At 31.5% G+C, this 25,578-nt stretch overlaps 2 long non-coding RNA genes across 2 annotated transcripts; both read right to left on the bottom strand.

Moving 5' to 3' along the window:
* Window positions 1-15,289: 15,289 nt before the first annotated feature.
* On the bottom strand, window positions 15,290-18,926 carry LOC145303686 (uncharacterized). The gene is made up of 4 exons (XR_013873784.1): window positions 18,334-18,926; window positions 17,712-17,780; window positions 16,645-16,719; window positions 15,290-15,903 (listed from the first exon to the last, which is right to left on the bottom strand). It is a non-coding gene; the product is annotated as an uncharacterized LOC145303686 (long non-coding RNA).
* A 5,584-nt stretch (window positions 18,927-24,510) lies between these two features.
* On the bottom strand, window positions 24,511-25,358 carry LOC145303925 (uncharacterized). The gene is made up of 2 exons (XR_013873867.1): window positions 25,227-25,358; window positions 24,511-24,849 (listed from the first exon to the last, which is right to left on the bottom strand). It is a non-coding gene; the product is annotated as an uncharacterized LOC145303925 (long non-coding RNA).
* Between the last annotated feature and the right edge of the window lie 220 nt (window positions 25,359-25,578).

The raw sequence follows: 25,578 nt of genomic DNA, 5'->3' as shown, positions 1-25,578 counted from the left end.
AATAGTGACGGTCCGTTCGCCCGTCCATATAGTTTTTTCCCTGTTAATTTAGGCATGTTAGAATTGTCTTATTGATTTCTAACTTTGCATGGTGATTCCTTTAGTAGTTAAGTATTTATTTAGAAAACGTAGCAACTGTATAATCATTACCAGAATGTCTGTTCTCAGTTTTTCAACAAATTTACTCCAATTTTGTTTTGACATTTAAAATATTTATATATATTATAATTATTCTATAAGTGTTAATGTTCGTTCGTCCTAGTGACCTATTTCAGTATGAGAATCTGAATTGCTATAATAATTTTTTTTGAAATCTTTATTTTATATACTTTGAAATATTTTTTTAAATTTTGAATGCCATCTTAGTTAATTAAATGTAGGTATTTCTATTCAAAAAAAAAATATTATTGTGGATTTAAAAGAACTTTATATAAAATAAATGAATAAAACTTGTTGAAATGATGTTAGATGTTTGGAAAATAGAGGGTTTTATTAGGTATAAAATATAAAAATATGAAAAAACTTAGGCTATGCACTTATGATTTAAATAAAGACGTGGGGCTCTCTATTTAGGTATAAATAAATGAGAACAGGTCGAATTTCCAGAGTATTCCTCTTTTTGGCTAAAAAACCTACATTTTACTAGTGTATCAATTCAGCCACAAGATTTTCATATACTGTCTGATCAAGATTAACAGATGTAACAAGCTTGTGTTCTATTATCTGCTTCAACCAAGATGTTCCATCATTAACATCTTGTAGAATAAATTGCTGACAGTTGAAACAGGGCTTTGTTTTTTCTTCATCAATAGTCAAATGTGGAACACATGCAGCCCTGACAAACACCCAATCTTTGGAAAGCATACCTCCAAATAATTTCTGCATGAAAGAGAAATGATGTTTTGTTTGATCCGAAGCATTTTCCAGTAGTTTAAGTTTGTCACCACTATCTTCTGGTCCAAGTTTTACCTCTATATTCATAATAGCATTGTGTTCTGGAATAATGATCAGAGAATCCCATTCTGTTTTTGTTTCTTGAAGTCTATAGATAAAGTATTGATAGGTAGGCAGCATCCTAGTTTAGGAGTGGAGATACCCGGTATCATGAAAATTAAACCCCCCCCCCGGGGGTATGCATCTATTTTGACACCCGGTATGCATCAATTTTGACCCGGTATATATTAATTTGGTCACCCCAATTTTTTTTGCTTAAAACAACAAATGGGTAATGAACAATACATAGTGGGTCAAAAATAAAGCATACAGGGTACAAAATTAAAGATAGGGGGTAAAAAGATAAAGGGTCAAACATATAACCCCCCCCCCCCCGGTATGCATCAATTTTGACCCGGTATATATTAATTTGGTCACCCCAATTTTTTTTGCTTAAAACAGACAAATGGGTAATGAACAATACATAGTGGGTCAAAAATAAAGCATACAGGGTACAAAATTAAAGATAGGGGGTAAAAAGATAAAGGGTCAAACATATAACCCCCCCCCCCCCGGTATGCATCAATTTTGACCCGGTATATATTAATTTGGTCACCCCAATTTTTTTTGCTTAAAACAGACAAATGGGTAATGAACAATACATAGTGGGTCAAAAATAAAGCATACAGGGTACAAAATTAAAGATAGGGGGTAAAAAGATAAAGGGTCAAACATATACCCCCCCCCCCTCCCCCGGTATGCAACAATTTTGACACCCCGTATGCATCAATTTGGACACCAACAAAATTAAGATAGATGGTCAAACAAATACCCCCCCCCCCCCCGTATGCATCTATTTTGACACCCGGTATGCATCAATTTTGACCCGGTATATATTAATTTGGTCACCCCAATTTTTTTTTGCTTAAAACAGACAAATGGGTAATGAACAATACATAGTGGGTCAAAAATATAGCATACAGGGTATATAATGAAAGATACGGGGTAAAAAGATAAAGGGTCAAACATATAGCCCCCCCCCCCCCCGGTATGCAACAATTTGGACACCCGGTAAGTGACAAAATGGATTTCAAAGTTTAAACCACTAATCGTAATCTAAAGAAGGGTTAATTTTGTGAATCATGTACATTAATTTATTTTACATTGTCTTATCCCTATATATACCTACTTTTTTTCTATGCAAGGATCAGTGGACCAATTTGGTTTCTTTCATTGAAGCTTTGGGTTGGTTTTGAGTATTTTTAAAAGCGAAGCTTTTCTATAATTAGGGTCGGTCCGTCCGTCCGTCACGGATAGCTTTTTTTGTTAATTTAGACATGTTAGAATTGTCCTATCGATTTCAAATTTTGCATGGTGATTCCTTGAGTAGTTAGGTATGATTTAGAAAGCGTAGCAACTCTATAATCATTACCAAAATGTCCGTACATCCATTTTAAACGTGTTGATTTTTTTTTACTTTTTTAAATATCTTTTTCCGTTAATTTAGGCATGTTAGAATTGTCCTATCGATTTCAAATTTTGCATGGTGATTCCTGTAATAGTTAGGTACTAGTTAGAAAGCGTAGCAACTCTATAATCATTACCAGAATGTCCGTACGTCCATTTTAAACATGTTAATTTTTTTTACATTTTTAACAACAAATTTGTATGTGTCCTAATTATCCGATTGGTCTGATTTTTGGTATACTGATTCCTGGAACAACAAAGTACAATATTATAAGCGAAGCAACTCTATAATCAAGTCCTAAAAATGTAAGTATGTCCATAATCATTATCCTGTATCAAGCAGTTTTTCAACAAATTTACTAACAATTTTGCTTTGACTCTTATACATTCGCATTCTGATTATTCAGTTCTGACATTATACAAGTGTTAATGTCCGTTTGTCCTACCGTTTCAGAGCTTCGCTTTTATGTTATCATCCTTGTTTAAAAACAATTTCTATAAAAGTACCAAAAGTTTTTGAATACAAAAATAAGGGAGTATGTATTTAAAACTTTGGGCACTAGTATAATTAACAGTCCAATATCCCCTCCCTCCCTGTTTATAAAACTGCAATAACCAGTGGACCTATTGGGTTTTTTATTCAATAAAGATTTTTCTCGTATTCATTCGAATCCGGTGGATATGAACCGGTTCTCATCAATACGAAAAAACTATGTCTAGCATCGTATTATATCCAGTTTTCTACGAATATAGAAATGTACAATCATAAGATTAAAACTAGTTTTTTTAGTTAAAACCAGTTTTTTTAGCCGGTGCCTTTGGCACCACGGGGCTAAAAAAACTAGTTTTAATCTTATAATTGTACATTCTATATCCGCGGAAAGCCGTTAATAATACGATACGAGAAATAACTATGAACAGTATTTTCTTAATTAACAAATCTTTATATAAAAGTAACAAAATCAGTGTATATCTGTCTTTGTGTACCGAAGGATCTTGATAACCGCTGAACCGATATCCTTCTCCTTTACAGTGTAGCTTCTCATAGGTCCTGGGAAGGTTCATAACAAAACATAACATAATAACATAATAAAAAAATACACATATCCTCCCCCCCTCCAAAAAAAAAGATTTTACTTTATCTTTTTAATTTATAATAAACTAGCGACTTTGCCTCTAAGGGCACTTGAGATGGATGGGGAAATTGACCCTCCCCCCTATTTGAATTTTAGTTTTAAAAAGATGAATTTGGAAAATAAAATGTTTTTTTAAGAGTGGTGCGTGGTACCCTTACACAAAATAGTTGTAAACCTTCCCAGGACCTATGAGAAGCTACACTGTAAATGAGAACTATAACGGTTCAGTGGTTAGCGAGATCCTTCGGTACACCTAGACATACACAAATCCTTACTTTTATATAAATAAGAAATGATTATCTAAATTTTTTAATTTAAAAAAACAAATTGGTCCACCGGTTATCATGATTTTGTATATCCGTATCATAAACAGGGAGGGAGGGGACATTGGACTGTAAATTAAACTGGTGCCCAAAGTTTTAGATACATACTCCTTTATTTATGTGCTCAAAAAACTTTTATTAGACGAAGCCCAATCTTTCCTACTTTCGATTCCTATGACGTCATAAAAATGAGGGAGATGAGAGGAGAAGTGGGAAAGAAAACCCTTAAAAAGAGGTGGATAATCTCTCATTTTTATGACGTCACAGGAATCAAAAGTAGGACAGATTGGGCTTTGTCCTTTTATTACATTCTAATTGGTTGGTTAGCAGTAATGAAACACATATTTCAACCAAAAGGGATCATTTTGTTTATTATTATAAGGGATGTACATCAATTTATCTTATACTAGCGGCTACGCCCCTAGAGGCCTCTCCCCCAAAATAGTTAAAAACCTTCCCGGGACCTATGAGTAGCGGCCCTGTTAAGGAGAACCCGATCGGTTCAGCGAGATCCTTTGGTACAGACAGACAAACAAACAAACAGACATCCTCTTTATGATAAGGTTTATCTAATCCCTTTAAATAAAAGTAAAATAATTTTATTTCAATAGGACTATTCAATCATCAAATATCGGGACTTTGGTACCCAAAATTATATAACAAGGTTAGTAAAAAACTTTGGGTACTCTTGTTAAATTTTCATTGGTTGATTCTTTTAAGTATCTGATATTAGTGTCTAAACTAACCAACCAATAATTTACATCTACAGAAGATATTATTTTTGTCTATCATCAATGAGTACGTACATCAATTTACTGTCCAAAGTTTTAAATCCCGGACTTTGGACTCTAAATTATACTGGTACCCAAAATTATATAACAACAAAAAACTTTGAGTACTCTTAAATTATTAATGGTTATCCAAATTTTTCACCCAATAATTTTCATCTACACAAGGGGTAATTTTGTCTTTCATCAATGGGTACGAACATCAATTTAACGGCCATTGTCTTATCCCTTTAGATCCATTAGTAAATCTATATCATATACACACATACATAGACACACACACACACGCACACTTACACACACAAACACACACACACACAAACAATCTTTATCAAATATCTTTATTGGATAAACAAAATTAAAAACAAGGATGACATCATCCATAAGTAGCGAAGCACAAAAATCTTTTTTTTGACGGGTGGTGATGTAAAAAATCAGGATAGGGAGGGGGGGGATACCAGGTATGTCCACTTCTAAACTAGGATTATCCCTTTCTTTTTTTTACAAGTTTAAATACAATTCTTTTAGCTTTTTTATAGGAAACTTTTATATATTTCTTTAAAATCCAGTATTTAGAGTAAGTCCTGTATGAGACTAGGTGTAAAGATATCAGTTATAAAACTTTGGGTACCAGGTGTAGTTTACAGTGAAATGTTTACTAATGGTTATAAAACTTTGGGTACCAAGTGTAATATACAGTCCAATGTTTACAAATTGTTATAATACTTTGGGTACCCAATGTAATTTAAAGTTCAATGTTTACTAATGGTTATAAAACTTTGGGTACCAAATATAACTTACAGTCCAATGGTTACTAATGGTTATAAAAGTTTGGGTACCAATTAGTCCTGTTAATATAATTAGCCTTATTCATTACAGGTTTATTAATTAAGAGAAAATTGTCTGTAATATGATGCATTTCAGTATGGCTGAGAACCGATTCTAATCTAGCGGATATTATTGGTTGCGAAGTCATTTTTAACGTTAACTTTTCTTGCAAAAAAAACCAATTAAAATAAAGATAGGAGTCTGAAAATTTTTGTGTAGTTTCCTTAAACAAATTAGAATCGCCGCTCTTTTATGCTTCGTGCTCGATTTTTAACTTTAAAACCCTTTAATTATGCGATGTTTGTCCGTAGGTTATTTACGTTTAAATTTCGTATCAATTAAATTTCAACAAAATTAACGTTAACTTTTTTTTGCAAAAAAACCCACTTAAAATAAAGATAGGAGTCTGAAAATTTTTGTGTAGATTCCGCAAACAAATGAGAATCGCCGCTATGTTATGCTTTGTGCTCGATTTTTAACTTTAAAATCCTTTAATTATGCGATGTTTGTCCGTAGGTACTAAATGACACTAAAAATATCTCCTCAAATCACGATCCCCCTTTGAATGGCCCTAACTCGGTAGTTTTTCATCGTAAATCAATGAAATTTTAAACATAGTTAGTTTAAGTAGTTTCTAGTACACACAAAAAATTTTATTAACATCAAAGCAATACGAAAAAAGTTATCGCTTTCGTAAAAAAGGCACTAAAAACGATAAGAAAACAGCATTATAAACTCTCTCAAAACTGGTTTTTATCTGTACCTATTAAATTAGCTTAAAAATAGCATTAAATTTGACAATTTTAACGTTAAAACAACGTTGAAAACAGCAAAAAAGGCCGTTATTCTATAGCCATTACATTACTTTAAAAGTATAGTCAAAAAAATGTTAAAAATCACGTTTTTTTTATTCACCTATTGGTCTGTATTAATTCTCTATCTAGGGACTTACATCTATTGGGAGTAAAATCAAGAAAAAGTTAAAATATTTGTTTAGTTTAAAAATTCACACATAGATGTCTCCAAGTTTTAAGGAAACTTAGACTTGCCAAATTACAATATGACCATACAGGCATTAAAAACACATAACAAACACTTATAAACAAAGGCCAAACTATTTTATCCTATACTTTTATCATTTTAATCATCTTTTATATGTGATCAGAGCCTCCTGCTACTTCTATCTAGTCCTTAACAAGGTATTAACCAATCCTAACCAACCCTTTCCCCTCTTTGAAATAGAATTGGGGTCAAAGATGTTTATTAGTCTAGAGGAAATTCGCGCGAGTAATGACCTCAATAGACTTGACCCCCCCCCCCTGCATGTGTCGGTTTTGACACCCGGTTTATGTCTAAACGGACACCCCCCTACAAATTGATATATAGGGGGGTGTCCATTTTAACATTTACCGGGGGGTCAAAAATGACGCATACGGGGGGTATCCATTTTGATACTCACCGGGTGTCAAAATAGATGCATACCCCCGGGGGGGGGTTTAATTTTCATGATACCGGGTATGTCCACTCCTAAACTAGGATTATACCTGATAGGTATAAAATTTATCTAGATTACTAGTAGGACACTTATACAAGAATGTGTTTTGAATTTTGTTTTTCTTATTGCCTATTTGCTGTTTAAAGTGATCGCGAATCTATTTTTTCAAAATGCATTTTCATTTACTTTTTCTTCTTTTTAAAGTAATTTTCATAGAATAATGCCTTAAAAGTTCAATTAAGTTAAAAAAAAATCAGTTTAAAACGCTGAGAGTATTTTCTCATGAAATTCATGTTAAAATTTGAGCAACAATGAAACTAAGAGAAAATAAGCTATTTCTTCGCTTACAGATAAAAACAAAAAAATTAATACTTAGAAAATATTTTTTTAATACATCTCTCTTAATATTTGTCTTTGAACTTTCTTTAAAATGTAATTAAAAAGTTTGGTTTATTTTAAAAAATCATTAACCAACTACCGCTGTGTTTGTGCAGGTATAGTGACAAAAGGAAAATTGTTTAAATCTCTAGAATCAATAACATTTAAGAGTTTAGTTGTTTAAAAACCAAAGATCTATTATATTTGCTATAAAAATAGAGTAAAAAGTTGAGTCATTTTAATAAAATATTTTCATAAAAATGAGCATTCTTTTGTTCTCCCGATCATCGGAAACAAACCAAATTTTCCCAACAAAATTTACTACATTGAATCCCTAGATTTCCAAAATATATTTTTTAATTTGAATTTTTGTAATTTATATCTTTATAATTTTAATAAATGTTTTTCACTCGTTTTTGTCAAAACATTAATTTTAAAAGAAAATTGAGAAATAAATTGAAAATCCAGGGCCCAAAGGTTTATTTACATTATAAAACATATGGGCGTTTGTTATTGTTTAAATCTGTACATTCTGATAACACACGCGTGAGCAATAGGTTGAAAATTTGTCTAAAAACATTTCAAGGCCTAAGTCTAGAAATAAAACTGCTTAAAACTGTCCCTTAGCCTGTGTTAAACTTCCCTTATAAGGAGAACTTAATAAGTTCATTAAAAATTAAGCTTCCGACAAAAAAAGCTTATTGTATTATTTAGTAGGATTATTTTGATATAATAAAAGATGATAGTATGTAATGTATTCATTTACCACGGCTTCTAAATACATTTGTATGAAACTCTGTATAAATAACGGGAAAATGTGTTCTATAACCCTAAGTACACATTTTTATAAGAAAAAAATAAAACCAATTACGTCAAAACGAGATATTTGTGTGGGGGAGAGTGAGTGTAAAGGGATGACACATAAAACTTTAAATAAATATTCAATAATTAAGAAAACTACAATTTGATTTTAGAAACATAATGAAAATTAATGTACGACGTTTTAGCCAAGAATGTGAATTTCTTTTGAGGTAATTTTTATTATTGATTAATCATATAAAATGAACTAACTATTTACGTTGCGCATCTGACATAGCAGCAGTGGGAACCATTTTTAATGTCTTTAGTTATGACGCAGTGTCGGACCGAGATTCGAACCTATTACCTTCTCAATGACGAGCAGTTGCGCTACGTGTTGCGGGTTATTTACGTCAAACATGTTTAAAATGAATTGACAAAACCTCTTATTTAGTGGCGTGCACAGGCTTTTTTTAGGTTCTGAGCTTATTTTTAGAGATATTGAGATAATTTTTTTTTCAGAAAACTTTTTTAACATAACCAAACTAAGTAGTCATTACAAATTTCATTTTGGGACTTTCCTTCTAGTGGCTAGTGGAGCAAACGACCCCCAAACACTAAAACTTTGAGTTTTGAGCTTATATTTAAAGATATCAACCTGTTTTTTTAAGTAAACTTTTCCAACATAACCGTACTAAGTAATCATTACAAATTTCATTTTGGGACTTTCCTTCTAGGGGCTAGTGGAGCAAAATACCCCCAAACACTAAAAATTTAGGTTCTGAGCTTATTTTTAGAGATATTGAGATGATTTTTCTTCAGAAACCTTTTTAAAAATAACCAAACTAAGTAATCATTACAGATTTCATCTCAATATCTCTAAAAAGCTCAGAACTTAAATTTTTAGTGTTTGGGGGAGTCTTGCCCCACTAGCCCCTAGAGGGAAAGTCCCAAAATTCAATTTTCAGACCATTGTCAAGGAGGGGAGGTGTATCCGTCCACCTTAGTTTTTTCAGGGAGTGTATCCATCCCACTTTATTTGAAATCGGCCCAAAATTGACATTTATGTTGTTTTCAAACTATATAAATAATATTATTTTTTTTATTTAGATGATCTTGTTGACTGTGATTTCATAAAACAAACTGAAGCTTATTATTCAAAATCTAGAAGAAATAAAAACAAAGTGAGAAGTTGGAAGTGTCACTTTTTAAAAAACAAACTTAACATCTTAAAGGGGGGAGGCGGATGTGCCACTTTTTGAAACCAAAAGTAAAATGTGCATGATCTCAGCCCATAAAAGAGTTACAGCTCTAAAATTCTGCACAGCAGTTGCTTTTGTAGTGAACAATATGGAACTGTGAAGAAACGGCGGCGGAACCGCCTCTCCCGCCGAAAACCGCCGTTTCCCGTTTTTTTTCATAAAAATCTCGCTTATATTTTCACTTGACACTTGTAAGATTTTACACTTGCAATTTTTTTTTAATATTGACATGTTTGAAATATTACAAGTGTCACGTGAAAATATAAGGGAAATTTTTATGAGATGATTGATAACTGTCTAATTTGGCGAAAAAAAGGCAAAAAAAAGTTAGGCGGGAAACGGTGGTTTTCGGCGGGAGCGGCGGTTCCGCCGCCGTTTCTTCACAGTTCCATACTGTTCTCCACAAAAGCAACTGCAGTGCCGAATTTTAGAGTTATAACTCATTTATGGGCTAAGATCATGCACGTTTTACTTTTGGTTTCAAAAAGTGGCACATCCGCCTCCCCCCTTTCTTAGTTTCAAGTAGCAATTGCATGTCTATGCTTTCGAGAAATTTGAATTTTATTAAATCATTAAGTTCATAAATGAACGAGAGCAATTAATTTTAAGCACATTTCTTTTTCAGTTAAATATACTAGGTTTCTTTTCAATATATGTAAAGGGGGGGGTGGGGATGTTGTGACTCATACCACGACCGCCGCTGTTTTTTTAAAGATACCAAAACTTGGAATAATTAGTGACCTAGCCCAAAAGATTTTACTCAATTATTCAAGGAAGTCCAAGGGGAGGGGGGTAAAGTGGTGATAACTCTCCCCCCCCCCCAAACAAATTTGGGGTTGCTGTAGGCACCCCCAAAAATTTTTCCATTTGCCCCCCACATTAAAAATTTACCCCTACCCTGGGGATGCCGTAGGCACCCCCAACCATTTAGGAGGGGGTATTTATCCACCCCGAAAAATTTTTTTGGGGGGAAATACCCACCCCCAAAAAAATAATCCCAATCAAAAAAAATTTGGCTAGCTTCGCGCGCAATTTCCCTACTAAATATTTCATGATTAGCTAAGTACCTTTATAAAATTAATTAATTACCCCCCCCAAAAAAAATTGATGCTAAGAGCTATCCATTACAAAGAGCTTCGTTATTGAAAATTTTTAAAAAAGTTTACACTAAAGATGATTTAATTCTTTGATACTTTTGTGATTTATTTGTTATAGATGTATTATGTACTTATATTGGTTGATATTTTGCAGAGATTTATGTATACATATTGAAGTAAGCAAAACTAAATATATAATCCTTTTTAGTAGCGAAGCTACTCTATAATTTGAAATGTCCGTCTGTCCGTCTGTCCGTATGTCCGTCTGTCCGTATGTCCGTCTGTCCGTCTTAGTTTGGGGGAAACGTGATTTTCTCTGCTCCTATAAAAGATAAAAGGCTGAAATTTTTTGACAACATTCTCATTATCAAGGAGCACAATTAACTATAAAACATCTATGGCGATAGGACCGCTTTTTAGCAGGTTTTAGGCTATTTTTGTATTTTTCACATTTTTCTCTATATCTTTTGGTGTTTATGGTCCGATTTCCAAAATTTTTCAGTTATAGAATCAAAATTAAATTTCCTGTCGTTTCAAGAAAACAACTATGATGGTCAGACTGCCTTTAAGCAGGTTTTAGGCTATTTTTGTATTTTTCACATTTTTCTCTATACCTTTGGTGTGCATGGCCCAATTTCCAGAGTTTTTCAGTTATAGATATCAAAATTAAATTTCCTTTTGTTTCAAGAACACATCAATGGCGGTCAGACTGCCTTTAGCAGGTTTTTGGCTATTTTTATATTTTCACATTTTTCTTCATATCTTTGGTGTTTATGGTCCGTTTTTTTTAATTTTTGTAGTTAAAAATATAAAAATAAAATTTCCCGTTGTTCTGAGCATCCAGTATGTAATTTACTTTGACCGTCAGTCTGTTAGTCATAGTACTTAAATATAAATAAATATTAAGAAATTTAAAACAAATGTTGAAAAGGTTTCGTGATTTTTTCCTAATATACATGCTTTTGTCAACTAATATCTAAATTCTTATTTAATTGTTTATGCTTCGCTACTTATGGATGTTGTCATCCTTGTTTACTTTTTCAAGCCTATATGTTATTAACTAGCGGCTACCCCCCCCCCCTAGAGGCCTCTAGTGGCACTTTAGATGTTTTTGTTTGTTAAAGTCTCTATGTTACCTCTTTATTCTTTAGTCTCCCATAAATTTTAAAAATTTTCGATTTTTTTGTCATTTCTCTTGGGAGGGTGGTTGTACCCTCTCCCAAAATACTTATAAACCTTCCCAGAACCCATAAGAATCTACCATGTTAAGGAGAACCCGATCGGTTCAGCGGTTAGCGAGATCTTTTGGTACAGACACACAGAAAACAAACAGACAAACATCCTGTTACTTTAGTATAAGGTTTACCCAGAGAGAGAGAAGAGACTATTGACTGATTATTACACTAGTTCCCGTCGTTTTAAAATTATGTTTTCTTATTTGTTAGTTTACCAACTTTGGGGACATTAGTGAATTTTAATTGTCTGGTTCATATAGTTGCATGTTCAAATGATTTAACCACTAATTTTAATCTACAGAAGGGATAATTTTGTGATTCATCATTGGGAATTTTCATCAATTTATCGGACATTGCCTTCTCCCTTAAGATCCTTGCTCTTACATCTTTCTTTCATATGTATTTCAGTTGAGTCGATTCCCTTTTTCTAGTAAATCCTTATTATAAAGTAACAGAATGTTTGTCTGTGTGTTTGTATGTTTGTACTGAGGGATCTTGCTAACCGCTGAACTGATCGGGTTCTCCTTAACAGGGTAGCTTCTCATAGGTCCCGGGAAGGTTTTTAACTTTTTTGAGGGAGTGTACCACCACCCTCCCAAGATAAATAAATCAAAATTTTTATTTTAAGTATAGAGACTCCTACGTATCATTGCGAGGTATCGTAGAAACTTGAACGCAACAAAAAACCAAACATTTAAAGTGCCACTAGAGGCTTCTAGGGGCGTAGCCGCTAGTATTTCAATAATTCATTTTGACCATGATTGCTATTTTTTATTAACGTTGTAATTCGTGTCATTCTATCTATTCAAAACATTAATGCAATGGCTTTTATTATATTTTTTTGTTCTATTTTTATCGTAGTTTTTTAAATCTAATTTTTATCTTCAGAAACAATATCAGTATTTATATATAAAAAAAAGTTTTAAAACACTTTACAGTAAAAACTAATTTCTTAAAATTTCTATGGATTTGATCTTACTTTTAATTTCACCTGAAAATATCATTGAATGCCTCCTTTAAATTTTGTAAACTCTAAGCTTTTGTAATTGATTATGTTTGTATTTTTAGTAAAGATTAAAATTCCTTTTATATACATATATATTGAGTTTTTGTGTTTTGATCAATAAAATACTTAATTTGGAAAAGATTTTCTTGGTCTATACATTCTATACGTCAAGTTTAATATGTTGGATTAAACCTATCCAACTTCTAACTTATTAGACGTTAATAATAAGGATGAAAATGTCCATAAGCAGCATAGAAAAACAAGGTCGGATGAACATCTATAAAAGCGAAGATCTAAAATCACAAGGAAGGAAAAACAAACGATAACTCTTGTAGAGTGTAAGAACTTACTAAACAGAACATTAAGTACTAAGACTAAACAAAATCGTTCCTAAAGGGGGAATTCCGTAAAGGTGTGTGTTTTAAGACATTGAAAAAGGAGTAGAACTCTAAAATTTGGCATGGTAGTTGCTATAATGGGGTTTAACGTGGATTTTTTTTTTAAAAACGGCGGCGGAATCACAACTTCTGCCAAAAACTGCAAAAATTTCCGCATTTTCTTTCCAAATTAGACAATTTTGCATCATTTGAGACAAACTTTTTTTGACAGAGTTGGGACATGTTTCTAAAATTTAAATCAAAGAAATCAGAAGTGTCCAGTGCAAATAAAAGGTCAACTATTTTAGAAAATGATAAGTTTGTCCCAAATGATTCAAATCTTGGTAATTTAGCAAGAAAAAGCAAACAAAAATTTTGTAGGGCATACTGTTTTTTTTGGCAGTAGAAAAGGCTTTGCCGCCGTTTCTTCACAGTTTTATATAGTACCATATTAGAGCAACTGTCATAACAAATTTTAGAGTTCTACTCCCATTTTAAAGTCTTAAAACACACACCTTTACGGAATTTCGTGAAAATACAGACTTTTTGGTAAAGATTATAGGGTTGCTACGCTTTTTAACGGTTATAGGAATCATCATGTGAAAGTTTGAAATCAATAGGACAATTCTAACATGTCTAGATAAACAAAGAACAGAGCTAACTGTAATGGACAGGCGGACAAACCCTAATTATAGAAAAGCTTTGCTTATCTAAAATAAATTTTACATAAATTTTTAGCAAATTTTTGTAAATCCTATTACATATAGTAGTCAGGTTTTGTTGTCTATTGCAAGGGATCTCACTAACCACTGAACAGATTTGGTTCTCCTTTACAATTTAGCTTCTCGTAGGTTCTGGGATGGCTTATAGCTTTTGAAGAGGAGTGTACTACCACCCACATAAGATAAATCGCTCCTAGAAAAAATGACAACCAACCAAATATTTTTTTTTTAATTTTCATGAAAATTAGTGAAGGGGGTAGACTAATCCTAACTCTCCTCAAGGGCCCCTAGTTATCTAGGACATTACAGTAAAACACTAGAGAGAAAAAGGATTAAATAACTGTATCTCCCCATCGCAACCGTCTTGTGCAACCTTTCTATTGGGTCATTGAAAATCAACCAATGGTATCACTTATATTACATAGCCAAGTAGAAGAAAATTAATTAGAAGCAGACGAAAGAGGTCTTTGAAAAAGAAGGGAGGTAGTTGTCTGTATATACATTTATACTATAGATCTGTTTCTAGGACAGACAAATTAAATTATAAAGTAGCTTTGCTACTTCTAAAATCGAATACTAATATACCTGACATGTAACGTCAAATGCTTTTAAAGAAGTAAAATTCAATATAACAAGGATGACAACATCTATAAAAGCGAAGCTCTGAAATGTATGGACAAACAAACATTAACACTTGAAGAGTGTCAGAACTGAATAACTGAATATTAATGCATATGTCTATACAAAATTGTAAGTAATTTTGTTGCAAAACTAATTAGATACATGTTGCTGTCTAAGGACATAGTAACGTTTTTAGGACTTGATTATAGAGATGCTTCGCTTATAACCTTGTTGTATTAATTAATTAGGAATCAGTATTCCAAAAGACAGATGAATAGGACAATTTTAACGTTCAAAAAGTTGATGTAAAATAAGTAAAAAAACAGATCGTTTTAAATGGACGTACGGACTTTCTGGTAACGATTATAGAGATGCTGCGCTCTCTAAGTCGTACCTAACTGTTATAGGAACCAGCATGCAAAGTTTGAAATCAATAGGACAATTCTAACCTATTTCAATTCACGAAAAGAGCTAACTGTGACGGACGGACGAACGTATGACCCTACCCTAATTATAGAAAAACTTTGCTTTTAATAAAATGTATATAAAAAGTATATAACCCTGAACTAGATTAATCTTCTTTACTTGAGTTCCAACTAGAGAAAAAGCAAACAACGTAAGGAAAAATTTAGAAATAAGAAAAAGGGATAGTTCCACAAAATTCCTTTTTTAAAATCATTGAACTAATACTTACAAGAGGTAATAATGTTAAGATTTTTGTCTAATCCCTTAAACCAACAATGGACATTTCTAATCATAGAGTAGCTTTGCTTATAAAAAAAATTAAACATCGTAAAAACTAAATATCATAAAAACAAGTCAATATTTTAAGAATTTTTTATATTTTTAATTCAACTACATAAGACATTTACATTCTTATTTTTCAAAATTTGCATAAACAAAATAATAGTTCTTTCTCGCATCGTATTATAAACAGCTTTTCATGCCTTCAGCATCTCAGTGCTAAAAAATTGTTTTAATCTTATAATTGTATATGTTTTTATTCGTAAAAAACTGGATATATAATACGATACTAGACATAATTTTTGGCATGGCTGAGAACCGGTTCTAATCTACCAAATATTAATTGGTTTTGAATGAAAACTAGAATAGTTATTTCTCGCATCGTATTATAAACGGCTTTCCGCGGATATAGAATGTACAATTATGAGATTAAAACTATTTTTTTTAGCCCCGGGGTGCCGAAGGCACAGGCTAAAGAAACTGGTTTTAATCTTATGATTGTACATTTTTATATTCGTAGAAAGCTGGATATAATACGATGCTAGACATAGTTTTTCGTATGGATGAGAACCGGTTTCTATCCACCGGATTGGAATGAATACGAGAAATATCATTAATTTTCATTGATTTAATTTCTTATTTCTCGAGTTCTCAAAGCGCATAAAGTAGGTATGGTAAGCAACTTCTCAACACCTGAAAAAAAATTAATAAAGAACATTTTAAAAGATCTCGCTAACAGATAAAGGATGCCTTTAATTCGAAGCCTATAAAAATTCCGGGAAAGGTTCTTATGTAGTTTGATGAAAAAAACCCGAACAAGACACATATACATCAAACTACTAATCACATATATGCATCCAATAACTGCATAGAATCAATAACTATTTTGGAAGAGGACTTTACCAACTCCCAAGAGAAATTGTGCTAAGAAAACATTGACCAACCCTCTTAATTTCTTATTTACTTATTCTTTTTAAAACTAAAGTATGAATACACCCCCCCCCCCCCTTCTTCAGCTTTAGAATGGGGATCCGCAGGAAATAAGGTATAGCCAACATGCGAAATATATATCGACATATGAAAAAATGACCCTATAATTTTTTTTTATTTTCTTCTTAAATTTAAAATTAAAACTAAAATTTTAAAAAAGGTGGGGGGAAGGTCATCACCCCTTAAAGGTCTCTAGGGGCGTAGCTGCTAGTATATATAAAGTAACAGGATGTCTGAGTGAAAACACTGGACTGACATCGTTTTCTTCTTTTATGTCCAGTAAAAGTTAATATTTATTTTGGGTACCTTTAACCTCCCCAGTGAAATCGCCTTTGACCCCCTCCCCTTTTTAAAAAAATTATTTCTATACTAAAATTTGAAGTGAAAAGTAAACCCTCTTTCCCTCTAAGAGTATAGTTGCTAGTATACAACTATAGTTTTTACCTGTTTTTATAATTTTAGGAAACTAGGTTCTTACTCTCTGTCAGGAGGTAGGGTCAGAAATTTAGGCCATTCAAACTAAAATATAATGATCATTTTAAATGAACATTCTATTGGTGGAATATTTTCATTATCAGATAAAAAAAGACACGATTCTAGGAAGCCAGAAGACTTTTTTTTAATTTCCATTTCCTTTGAGAACAATTTACTTTTTGCAGACAACACACAAGCGATTAAAGGAATGTTTTTTTTGTTTGTCTGTTTTGTTAAACTTCGCCTTTAAGGATTTTGTCATTCTTAGTTTTGCATAAATTACTCAAATTAACTAGCGTTCATACAATTTTTTTATATTAAATTAGGGTCCGTTCGTTCGTTTGTCTGACAAATATCTCTTATAAGGGGGGGGGGGGGAGGGTAATGCAACCATCTTGTAATCAGTGAGCAAATGGCACATAGAATTCGAATTTCCATCTAAAATTTTGCATGAGTAATCCTTGGTAGGTCTATTTTCCCTAAATCGAACAATAAGTTGGAAAAGTAATGGCTAACCGTTGGCGGCTCAGCAGTTTTGCCATTTTTTGGATGTCTATAGTACAAATTATTCACAAAACCTATCTCCACCTTATTCTCGTTGCCACTCCAAAATGCTATCAAACGGTTCTCGACGGTAGCTGTTGGTACTAGAAGTTTCAAAAATGATTATTGCTATTATCTAACATGAATTAAACCAAAAATATGTTTTAAATAGTTGATTCCTACGTAATTGATGATGAATTTACCCTGAAAATAGGCAAAAAAACGGCTGAGCCGCCAGCCGTTACTTTTCCAACTTTTTGTTCAATTTAGGGAAAATAGACCTACCAAGGATTACTCATGCAAAAGTTTAGATCAAAATTCGAATTCTAAGTGCCATTTGCTCACTGATTACAAGATGGTTGCATTAACCCCCCCCCCCCCCCCTTTATTTACAATTTTGTTTTGACTTAATTATATTCTCCTTGTTTGGCTTTAATGTTAGTCTGACCTACAGTTTCAGAGCTTTGCTTTTATGGTTGCTGTCATTAAATTACCTTAAGAAACGATTCAATATTTCTGCAAAACTTTGCAACAAAAGAACACAAACATCAAACAATTCATACCTAAAAAATATACTTAATTAATATTTCACTAAGTAGACATTTCATGTTATCAGTAGAATATAAGGTCTGAAATTTTCTGTAGAAATTATTCTTAAACGAGTGGCATGTGAATCAAGCCATAAGTTAGTATCCCATTCCCTCTACCTTTATGTAAGCGTGCGTATATGCGTAATCATATAAAATAACTCATTATACCAGCTAGGCAGGGAGGGGATATTGGCATGTAAATAAAACTAGTAAAAACTCATAAGAATGCTCTCACTCGTTGGCAGAGAAACTTAAATATGATTTTTATTGGATGGTACAAAAATGCAGTGTCAATACTTTTCCACGAAATTTAGATGTGCATCAGTTCATTGTCCATACTTTGTGTGCATTTATTATATCCTTATAGGTTGGTAAAAATTAAAAGTTTCTACAAAAGGGTAAATTTTATTTAACATAATTGAGATATACATCAAATTAATATCCGGTGACTTATCCCAAGTTATGCAAATGACTAAGACAATGAACAAATGCACCTTTGAAATTATATAAATTATAATATAATTACCTTAAACAAGCTTTTACTACTCTGTGTTCAAAATATTTACGTTTTTTTAATCTACGATATATTAAGTTGAATATAACATTAAATAAAGGATTGTATGTTTTAAGTAGTTAGTATTTAAAATAGTAGTAAGTTTTTTTTGTCTGTAGTGAAGAATCTCGCTAACTGCTGAACTGATATGGTTCCTCTTAGGAGGTTAATTTAAATTAGGAAAATGGCATAAATCCAATCTAAGGCACTTTTAAGGCTTTAATGTATAAAAGCCTTGCTTTTACATAATAATAATAATCACATAACTTACGTTTGAATTATATTGATTGTAAAAAACATAAAATATAAATGCATTATTATAACCAACTAACAACAAGCAGACAGGTTTACAGCTGTAGAGTGTGTTTGTTTTGTATTGTCGCACACTTTAATGCTTTCCTTCTCCCTTTCTCAAGGTGCCGAGATTTCTCATTTTTAAGTTTGCTTTGATAATATTTCAAAATTGCCTATATTTATCTTTTTAGTTATATTACATTGTATCATATATAAACAAAGCAAATGACTGATTTCTAATGATTTTTTACATCATATATCTATAAATATTTGGATATTTAAATTGATTTAAAAATAAACGAAAAATGAAATTTCAGGGTCCATAATCAAAAATGGATTTTTCCATATATGGATATATTTTTGCGATCATCGGGAGAATTTTTAATCACCCCTAGAAAGCTATATACAACCCATTTTGGTTAGTTTAATATGTATGTAACAAAACCTTACATATTTTACTATGCACCCACGAGTAAATTTCAAGAAAAATAAGTGTAATTTGTCAATTTGATAGGTTTTAAGATATGTATAATAAAACACACAAAAAACATAAATGTTTTAATGTGTGAAAATTAATTTTTTTAAAGTTTGATAAATTTTTAAATGTGAAGTATATAAGACTTAATTCTTTTAAAAATACTCTTAAAAAACATTAATCTGTAACATATATCAACTATTTTCCAGCTTCGTGATCACTTTAAGTACCTGTAATATTAAATGTTTTATATTCTAAAAAATATATAAAAAAAAATATTTATGAAAAGTTAATTCTATCAATCTCCAACTTCAGATGAATTTGATTTATCTATAAAACATTCCTTTTTAAACCGCCAGCTTTTTGAATCTTTTAATTCAAGCTTGTTTTCTTTCCATTTTAAATGTTCCTCTATACATAAATCTAGTTTTTCCTTGGGAATATCTTCAATGTCCAACAATGCCTTTATTCTTTTTTCATGCCCATTAAAATCTGCAGTTTGATCTTTTCCTCTGGTGTCTTTTCCCTTCTTAACTAGTTGTTGAATGCAATCTCCAGATTGAAATCCAATCATCACAAAATATTCAGTCTTTGATTTTCTAGCAGCATTTACAATGTGATTATGTAAGAGTTCACCCGCGACCGTGGCTCAACACGTAGCGCATCCGCTCGTCGTCGGGAAGGTGATAGGTTCGAATCTCGGTCCGACACCGCATCATAACTAAAGACGTTAAAAATGGTTCCTACTGCTACTATGTCAGGTGCGCGACAAAAATAGTTAAAGTAGGGGGAATGCCTTGGCCCAAAACAGGCGCAACTCACTACCATGCACAGTTAGGACTTCTCAGACAAAGGTCGTGCAATCAAAGGGTTGGTTGTCTGATGGGCAAATGGACGCTTTACACCGCAATCATAGGGCTTAGGGCTGACAACCCTATCCCATATCCATAAAAACCCACATTGTTACAGAAACACTGACAAATTGTCAGCGGCCTATGCTCCCCCGGTGGAGTGAAAAGGGCTTGTTACTGTTATGTAAGAGTTCTTCACAATGTTTGTCCAAAATTTGATTATCTATATTTTTTCTTCCTTCTTTACCTAACACAGTTGGTTTCTTAGGTGTTACATAATGATTTGGAATAGCTATAACCTTACACTCTGGATCAAAATAATAATCAGCTACTTTCTGTTTTATCTCATCAATCTTTTCTTTAGCTAAGATTCTCTGATTGTTTCCTGCAGGGCCTTGAAAGTTTATACTCATATTGAATAACTCTTCGGCTAAATATTTTGAATCTTGCAATGTTAAAGGGAAAACTCCAAATTGTAGTCCACAAGTACACTAAAATTTAATAGATCATAATATTTTCTTTTAAAAAAAAACTTGAAATAACTATCTTTTTTTCAACTACCTGAATTGTGTAGGTATAATATTTTAAATTCCTACACTCTTTTTTTAATTCCTATTTGTAAAAGTACTCTTAAGAAATTTATGCCAATTTTCAAATATTAGAAAAAAAACACAACTTCTTTGGACAGAATATCCCTTTCAAACTTCAAAAGTACCATTTCAATATATATATGAGATTACTTATATTTCTTAAAGCATACAGCTTCAAAAACAAAAAAAGTTACAGACATTTCAAAATGATTCATTTAGTACAGTGAAAATTTTGAAAGATATCAAATTACGAAGCAAAATTAAAAGCTTATTTTCTTCAGAAACTTATTTTTGATTGCTAAAATCTTCAAATGACATGTTTTATTTGATGTTTTTGACAAAAGCAAAGATCTTTTGTTTACGCAAATTTTATATCCAATATTATTTTACTAACATCTATATGACCCTATAAGGTTAAAAAATTGCAGGTAATAGTATTTTGTTTCCAGGGGCCCTCACCCAAAAGAGTATAAACCTTAAAAGAACCTAATTTAAGAGAAGATAATTTAAAAGGAGAATCAAACCGGTTCAGCAGTTGGCAAGATCCTTGGGTACAAACAGATATACATCCTGCAACTTTTATATAATGATGCTGGGCAAAGATACAGTATTTAAATATTCACATACCTGTCCAGTGTCACTACAAGAATCTACAGAACTTGGTGGTGATTTTTCATCTAAATTCTCCATTTCTTAATCAAAATTTATCAAGATTATGTAAACAATCAAGGATGACAACATCTATAAGTAGCTAAGCACAAAATCTATTATGAAATATACAAAGGGACAATTTGAGTTATAGAGCAGATTAACTGTTACCATAACAAAGAAAAGTACCCTGGTATATTAGAATAGTTATTTATCATATTTTCGTAATATTGTGAATGCTAGAAAGGATATTAAAATTATTTCAACAATTTTGGTCATGTGATCAAAATTTGAATTTTCCTCTACTATTGCCCCCTCTGGGGGCGAAGTAGGTGGAAATTTAAATTTTTGTCACTTGACCTTAATATTGGTGAAATAATTTTGAATGACCTTTCTTGTATAAGCAATATTAATAAAATATGATACTTGGTTTTGTCTCATTCTCTATCTTTTTCTTAAATTCAAAAAAGTCTATCAAAAAATTTACATCATCTAAGGGTGAACAATAAATATCTCTGTCTATTTTTCTCTATATTTCTTCCCCCTCCCCCCTCCCTCACTTTTCTGTCTATTTCCTTCTCTCTCTCCTCCTCTTTTGTACGTTCATTTATACAATAGAGATAACCTAGAGACAGCACAAGGGAATTTTGTTTACATTATGTATCAGCAATAAATTGTTAAATATCTTAGGTTAAAGCTTTCCTTGGGTGAAATATTTGAAGAAAATATTTCTTCCATCATATAATGTGAAGCGTATGACACAACATATAATAAGTTAGTTATAAATAATTTAATTTCTTATAATAAAGTTATCTTTCTAAAAATTATATCATTGCAAAATTTAGTTGCAAATAATGTTGCCTATAGGGCTGTATTTCATATACAACAAAAAGTGAACAAAGGTTTCTTTTTAAGAAAAAAATGGGGTCAGATTGACCATCTATGTCTAATGTTTATACCCACATCAAATATTAAATTATAACAATGTACAGTAGAGTGGATCAATTTTGGACATTGAATTTGTAATCAACATCTACAGTTTAAACGTCATATAAACCTAAATATAAACAATTGATTTTGTCCTTGAGGGGAAATGGGGGGGAAGGTGTTTCCATGCATTAAAAATTTTAGAAGTTTATTCTGGAGGTGCAACTTTTTTTCGTTCAAAGTATTGCTTTATGCATCTTTTTGAATTTGTCTTGTTGATTAATATAAGAATATCAAATTGGTTTTAAAAAATATTCATCCAAGCATGAAAAATCTTAAATTAAATGTAAAATCTCTTGGTTTTTAAAATTATTTATGTATTTTTCTTGCTAGGATCAATAGTTTTAAAAACAGATTTTTTATTCTTATTCTACTCTTCAAGACAAAATTGGGAAGGTGCATAAAGCTATACTTTGAAAGAAAAATAATTGCCCCCTCCCAAAAAAAAAAAAAAAAAAAATTCTCCCCACAAGTGTTTTTCTAAAAGTTTACATGCATCAGCGAGCCTCCCCATTATTCAAAATATTTTCTTTTCATTTTTTGGTCTCTTATATGATGTTCAGACAGAAAGTGTATGTAGCACATTTAAAATCAGAAAATCATTGAAAATCAAGCCACTCTAATGTACAGCATTTATTTCTTGAATTCCACAGTACAAAATTATTCCTGTATTTAAATTTAACATATCATATAGGAAAAAATATTCTTGTATTTAAAATTAAAAATCATGTTGGAATTTTTTTTACAATTTTTAAATTTTTTAATAATGTACAGCAAATTATTTCCTTTTTATCTCATGTTTTGAAATTTATAAGATAGTTAGAATAAATTACAGAAATAATGAAAGATTTAAAGAAGAGAGCGTCAGGGGGGGGGTTGAGGGGGGTTTCCCCCCTCAGGAGAGGGGGGGTTGAGGGGGGTCTCCCCCCTCAGAAAAAGCTTGGGCTTAAATCTTCAACAAATAAAGAAAACAAAATTATTTTAAAAATTTCTTTTTTATGTTAAATATTATTATTTTTGTGACACTAGATTTTGAATGACAAAAAATGTTGAAATAAATATTACCCACTGTATGAAATGTTAAATTAGAAATCAATAATGATGTTGGAAAATTTATTCTCATTTTATACTCTGAAAACAGGAATTGACAAAAAATAATAATTTTTATTCCAAACTTTTAAAACAGCATGCCTATTTCTTATTGGTTGACACTCGAATTAAAATAAAATAATGAATATTATTTCAAGACCAGAAATAAATTTGAAATAAATAATTTTCTTTCCCCTATATTTTTTATTCCAAAATGCCAGGAATTAATTTTGAAATAAAATAATTTTCTTTCCAATATTTTTATTCCTTTTTCTTATTGGACGTCATTTTGTGTCCAATGAGAGACTAGTGTTTAAATATTTTAAAGCTTATTACAGCATTTATTTTGAATATGATAAAATCAACATTCTCACATTAAATGTGATAAAATTAATTCTGAACCTTCTCCGTACTAAAATAAGACATTAGCCATACGAAATCCATATGTACAGATGATTCTATCCTTTGGAAAAGATTCAGAAAATAGGGTAACTGTAAGTCATTTAGTTGTATTAAGAAATAGATTCCCTTTTGGCCAATAATTAGTTAGATTTGTCTAAAATACATTTTAGCAGCATTAATTCCATATGTAGATCAAATTTCAAAAATCTGTAAAAATGATTAATTAACTATATATGTCAGTTTAAGGAGGGAATGTGGGAAAGAGATGGGGTGAGGGAAGGGGCTATGAGAAGTAAGGACACAAATATTTAGGGAGGGGGTGGGGTATTCAGGGAAAGGTAGGAGAGCAATTAGTGTTAGGGTTAGGTGGGGGGATTGTGGGGATGTAAATAGGGATTGATAGAAAGGGGATAGATGAGAGTAGTGAGAGAGTGAAAAAAAGGGGGAGGGGGCATTTTTGGAGGTAAAAGGGTGTGACAAGAAATGGGGTTAAGAAAGGTCAAATTTTAAATAATAATGTAGGGGGATTGAATATTGGGTGGGCTGGATATTCTAAGAATCATAAAAGGGAAAGAAATGGAGTTTTTGAGGAATATAACAGAAGGGAAAATAAATGAAGGGGGAAGGTATAAGGAAGGATTAATGGGGAAGGCAAAATACAATATTTCAGTGCATCGCCCCTAGTTTACACAAATTGCTTAAAACCTTGATATAAATTATTAAAATTCTTTCCACACAAAAACACTATAAATAGAACTTTCTACTTACTGAACAAAAAAAAATTTCTATCTATTAAGAAGAAAAACAAAAAAGACAAAATTTAAGAACTTTATTTGTTATATATAATTGTACGAAGTATATAATTATAATTATCTTATCAAAAAAAGAATGATCATTTATTGTGTCTTTTCACAAGCCTTGAAAAAAATCGTTTCACATTTTTGCAACAGTCTTTTTAGCCTTTAGGGAACCATTTTCACAATTAGGCGACTTGGCTGCATTAAGTTATTACATATGATGGGTTTCACGTATTCTGTAATTCATAAGATAAAGGTGGTCCGGTAACTTCTTTAACTGAAATTGCAGCTTTTTATGATGGCATCTGGTTTTAATGAGCACTCCTACTTTTAGGCCATAAAGCAGACAAACAATCCTGAAAGAGAATATTCTGTTATTTGAAATGATTTTTAAAATCTGACAATATATATTAAAGAACTGTAAAATTAAAATTTAAGAAGTATTAAATATTTATAAATAAGGATGATAACATCCAAAAAGGGTGAAGATCTTAAAGGTAAAAATTAGTAAATGAAACTGGAAGAGATTAGGTGCATACAGACAGACAGATGAACATAGCATATAGTGATGCTTAAAGGTTATGAGGCATAACTAGCTGAAAAAAGCATTCAAAATAGAATGGAAAATATGATTTATAATAGAAAAAACAGACATTTTAAGATATAGAGTAGCATAGCAGCTAATAAAAGTAATATATAAATGATAAACACATAAGAGAAGTTATGTTATTACCTGAAAATATTTGTTCGTTTCTTGAATAAGTTAACAGTACGTCTGACTTGTATGAAATTATGTTACAACTAATGTATAGGTTCTAACCATGGTTACCCAATTTTTCCAATGCTATATCTAATATTATCCTGTAATATAAAGTAGTAGTTTTTTTGTCTGAAGCTATAGATCTCGGAAACGCCTAATTGGTTTACTTTTCAGGAAAGCCTAATACATGTTTGGGGAATGATTTCAGACTATTTTTTTACTGTTCCCGCCTTCCCTAGGAGACTAGGGGTCAGGCAAATAGCAAATCTATATACATATTTTGTTAAGAAGCTATATTTAAATTAAAATTCTATTTATAATTATA

This window comes from Acartia tonsa, chromosome 13, assembly GCF_053477335.1.
Source record: "Acartia tonsa isolate MP-2025a chromosome 13, ASM5347733v1, whole genome shotgun sequence".
Classification (NCBI taxonomy): domain Eukaryota; kingdom Metazoa; phylum Arthropoda; class Copepoda; order Calanoida; family Acartiidae; genus Acartia; species Acartia tonsa.
This window is presented reverse-complemented; position numbering and strand designations above follow the sequence as displayed.